Here is a 5,327-nt window from a genome sequence, read left to right on the forward strand (position 1 = left end):
ATACTTGAATTTTTAGTATACACATATTTCTGCACCTAACTTGGCTGGAGAACTGCACTGCAAAATTTGGAGAAGTGAATATTTCAAAAGATAACTCACACAAATTTCGTAAGTTCACCTTTAAATACAAGCCAAATTGCATTTCTCCCCCATCTCTAGCCATGAGTCAGGAGGGAACTGTACAGCCTCAAGCAGCAGTCAGGTTATAAATGATAACATAGCAAACAATTTTATTAAAAAAAGAAATATGCAGGGGGAAAATTCCTCCATCCCATATAAGTTTCTCAAAATGCACCAATCAGCTGCCTGGCCACGGCTTTTACTTTTCTTTTGGGTAAATGTTTTCCAGTTAAATAATCTAAATTACAGTGACAGCTGCTGCAAATGTTCTGTAGCATCCCCTTCCTTCCTCATACAGCATGTCAAATTTATATTCACATTGGCTGACTCTGCTGCCAACTGTACCTTTTGTTGTCCGTTACCAACATTAAAAAAATAAAATTGGCTTACGTCTTTACTTTCCAAACTGGGGCCCAGATCCTCACAGCTGGTGCAAGCACTGAAAATTACACCGAATGGATATGTGGACATTTTGTTCTTGGGCTACAATCAAATGATCATGGCCAGGTCATTACAAGTTTGGGAGTTTGCCAGAAATTACCTAAGTGATGCTTTCACTGGTGCTCTTCCCTCTGAATTGGCGATGAGACAGATGAATTCTCAGCTTAGCACTAAGACAAAATGGTGTGCAAGACTTTGTGTCCAGAATGATTCATATGGAACTGGTCCAGGTAAAAAAAAACTCCCTCTTAACTCTTATTCACAAAACCCTTTGCATACAGGGACCCACTTTCCTGTCAAAGCAGGATTCTGTGGTGCCCTTGCAAAGAGGTTGTACAAGCACTGTGACACAACAAAAACTGTGTTAACGGTGCACCACTACAATCAATTATAAAGTTGGTTGACCAAGGACATGTGGAATTATCATTTGCGCTTGCGGGACAGTGGGTTGGGTCCAAATTCCCCATGGATGAAGTTCCATTCACATAAAGAGTGCCCCTGGTTGGCACATTCTAACAGGAGGATGAAAATCATTTATTTTGTTGATGATTTCTCCTCCTTCGAGGTTCTGTGCCACCTCTCATGGAGTTGTGACGGTCTGGACAGGATTGGGATGGGGGGAGCACAGGAGGCTGCAGAGTGTCAGGTGGCTGTCAGGGAGAGCAGGTTCCTCAACAGGTCAGAAGGGAGACTTGAAGTAAAGTTAGTGGTTTTATTTAGGAAATTAGTAGAGTGGTACCTCTGCTTAAGAACTTAATTCGTTTTGGAGGTCCGTTCTTAACCTGAAACTGTTCTTAACCTGAGGTACCACTTTAGCTAATGGGGCCTCCTGCTGCCGCGCAATTTCTGTTCTCATCCTGAAGCAAAGTTCTTAACCTGAGATACTACTTCTGGGTTAGTGGAGTCTGTAACCTGAAGCATTTGTAACCTGAAGTGTTTGTAACCCGAGGTACCACTGTATACAACAGAGATCACACAGAGGTGGCTGCCTCCATGAAGATGTTGCCAAGACTGGCTCTTGGCACCTCCTCTTCCTGCTACCCCTCCTCTTCTGGACATCTTCCAAGCAGACACCAACTCCAGCAAATAGGAGGGCTCCCTCCCTTGGGCTTTTCTAGCTTTCTGTTCACCTACATGTAACTCTGCGAGACCTCAGAGTCAAAGGGAGCTCAAGGCAGAAGGATCAGGCAGCTGTTGTGAAGCTGCTGCAGTGTCTTCCCCCTCTCTGTCCTCTCCTTCATATTCTGAGCTCGAAGTGTTTCCCTCCTGAATCCTGTGCTTGCAGAGCATCCTGCCTCTGGCCCTTCTTGTTCACTCAAGCCTCTTGTGTCTTCCACCCCCCAGCTTCCTCATATGATCTGTCTTCTGTGTCCCACCACCACTGCCCTGGGTCTTCTTCCTCTGTGGCTTCCCTAGGGGGTTCCTCAGCTGGCGCCTCCACCATTCTTGGTTATCCAGCCAAGCCCCCAACACAGAGGGGAATCTACAAAAACCTTTTATTTGTTTCAATTTATGTTCATCTAATAAAACTACTCTCGAGGCAACATGCATAGCAAAACAGACAAAATTAAAACAGGCCACACAACCTCATTATAATCATAAATCAATAAAAATCACCATACTACCCCCACTTTCTATGAGCAGAAGCCTACCTCAGCTGGAGCAAAGGTATTTGCGACTGCAGTATGAGTCCTTCCATGGAAACTTGGGATCCAGCTTCTAACAACTACTTCGCACACTTGAATCTGAGCTTTCAGCCCTTATATAAAATAAACAGACCACCAGACACATACGAGTTATCATTAACTGGTCCTTAGTTCACACAGATGGGTTTAAACTATGCTAATAGCCTATTTCGTGCAGTGCCATTTAAGTTTCAAGTCACTCCCATGCCTAAAATTGTAAGCAACAAGAAATAAAAGGGACTAGCCCAAATGTGATATTAAAATGTCATTAATGAATTCATCCACAAGTAGGGATGTCAGAAAATTTTGACAAAAATGGAAATGGGAGTGGAAATTGCCTTTGTTCACTTATTTGTCCTGTGTCTGGAATGGAAATCAATCCAGCGATTGCAATTGGTATTCACTCTTGTTTTCCGTCTGCAAATGATACATAGGTAATTTGCACTGTTTTTGGCTGGCACTCAAATTAATGGTGTGGAATAATGTAATGACAATGAAATTAATTATGTCAGATTTCACCTATAGCAGACAGCGAGTTGAATAGCATAGAGGGTTTTGGAAGCTGAATTGCAGTGGAACAGAAACAGGCTGCATGTGACCAATGCCGGGCAGAATGGAAATGGAAGCCAAGAAAGAGGATATCACTCACACCAAGTTAATGTTACCAGGTATAGAGTATAAAGATAATGAGCAGCAACAGCTCTGTGCTTCTTGGGAAATCTTATTTTGCCCTCAGTTGCCTAGTTCATTATGAGTCACTTTACCAAACTGTTCTACAAGTTGTGCCTGGTTCAGTTCCATAAAACTGGCATTTCCCAACCTTTTGAAAGATTGGGTACAGTGTTTTTGAAGAATCAGACCAGATGCAGACTTCACTCTTATCATATTTTCTTAATCATATTCCAGAACAAAGGAAATATATCCTCCTTACAACTATGGGATAGCCCCATTAATATTGCCTCCCAGCACCCTAGCTGCCTCTTTGTGCATTAGGTCAGGGCTCAGGGGTTGGGTTCATACTTCCTGGGGCAAAAATGATGCCTCTGAGATTTTGCCACAGCTTTCAAGTGTAGACTGCAGGCCATGCCTAGGAATCTCTGTGCATTCTTACTTACTTCCCCTGATGTGGTGTGATGTGTGGGCAAGGCTGGAATCACTGCTGCTCAGGGACTTGGCACTCTGAAGGGCACAGAAGAGGGCCTGGTCCAGAAGGCACACGATGCACTGGGTTTGGTCAGTGCTTGGATAAAAGACAGCCTGGGAACTTTTGGTGTCCTACCTTGAATTCTATCATGAACAAAAGGGGGAATATAATGGTAATAAACAATCAAACAGAGTCACTGAATTTCCTGAGGCATTGCATCTTTTCTCGTGGCATACAGTTAGGGAATTATGGGCATAGATGGAAATGGACTTTTATATATTTGTACAAAAACAACACCCATAAGGAGATTTTGAGAACAGTTGGAGCCGTTATGTAGTAGTCTTTAGAACAATGGGCAGAGGCATGTTTAAGGCAACACAACCAGTTCCACTTCAATGGGTGCCAAGCCCAGTGGGTACCATAGGATGTTGCAACTGTGATGTAGTGAATGGAAGGTGAGAGGTGGGGGGGTCCCAGATTTGGGGCTCACAAAGGGCGCCACTGAAATATGAAATACCAACGTCTGCCCCTGCAATAGGGGCAGGGTATTCTTGGAACAGCCATTCTGTAAATATTGTTTAGTTTGCGTGGGATACTGTTAATTACAGTAATTTATCATACTGGCACAAGGTAGGATTCACAGGCATAGAACGTTTGTTCCTCCCTGCTGTTGGAATCCTATGGTTGTCGTTTTTTTAATATGAGACGGGATAGTGCTAATTGAATTTTCACTTGGATAGATAAAATCTTTAACAACTCTGGAATAGCTAGATGCTCTTTGTTTAGTGAAGTGGATCAGAATGATTTACAACACCTTTCACGTAATCATGCTAATTTTGCTTTCATATGATTAATTAAAACAATATGTTATTCCTTTGTAAAATGGAATTAGCACACCCAAGGAGACAGGTTTTATTGCAAACTTCTCTTTCTTGTAATAAAGCAATTTTCATGCATCGTATTGTGTTGTTGTTGTTTTTTAACAAAAGTAAGTAAACATGCTTAACTGGGCAAGAAAATAACTCTGGGGGCCAAATTAATCCATCATGAAATAATGCTAAATTTAGTAGTTATCATGCCAAAAATAATTTGGACCACAATGTGTATGATAGCAAAACACAAAGGCCATGATCCATAAACTGGGAAATAACTGCCTCTGGAAGCCTACCGACTCTCTTCCCAAAATGTTCATGCCTTGGTAATAAGTAGACAGAGATATAGAGAAGTACCAATTTGTTTCCTCCAGCAGAGCAAACAGCAGCTTTGGAGTAGACATTGGAGTAGACGTATGAAAAATGGGGTAAGGGGAAGTGTTAATTCCCCACTCCTGTTCAGTGGTCATAATCCAGTTACCCCCACTCTACAACTGCTTTGGTTTTATTTATTTTTTAAAGTAAATATAGAGAGATTCAATCATGAATCTCAAAGCTTTCATATAGTGTGGCCCTCAACTTGAGCCTGTGATCAAACAACTTCAGAAACCTCTCTACTACAATGAGGTACTTTCAATGAAACTGAATAGCATGTAAAGTAAAATAGAACACTTGTGTGCATCCTCATTGTCCATGCACTTTTACTGCTAAGCATGGATAAATCTCTCAGATTTAGCAAAGACTAAACTAAATTTCATGCCCAGTCCTATTTGCTTCCTACCTTGTGAGACCCCACTCACAGGACAATTATGCAGAGGTCGTATTTCAGTAGGGTGGCTTGGCTGGAAAACCTCCTTCCTTGCTTTTGCTTCAGGGATTTTCTGTAACTCAGGCAGTGTAGGAACATTTATGTATTTCTCAAGTTCACTTAGAATGCAATAACCATTCCGATTTGCCCATCTGGTTATAGTGACGAGGGGAATGACGTGACAATTCACTCACTTTCAAACTAAATCTAGACATTCACTAGATAATGACAACTTGATACGAAAGAGCAGCAAAGCA

This window comes from Podarcis filfolensis (genome assembly GCF_964270895.1).
Source record: "Podarcis filfolensis genome assembly, chromosome: 2".
Lineage (NCBI taxonomy): Eukaryota > Metazoa > Chordata > Lepidosauria > Squamata > Lacertidae > Podarcis > Podarcis filfolensis.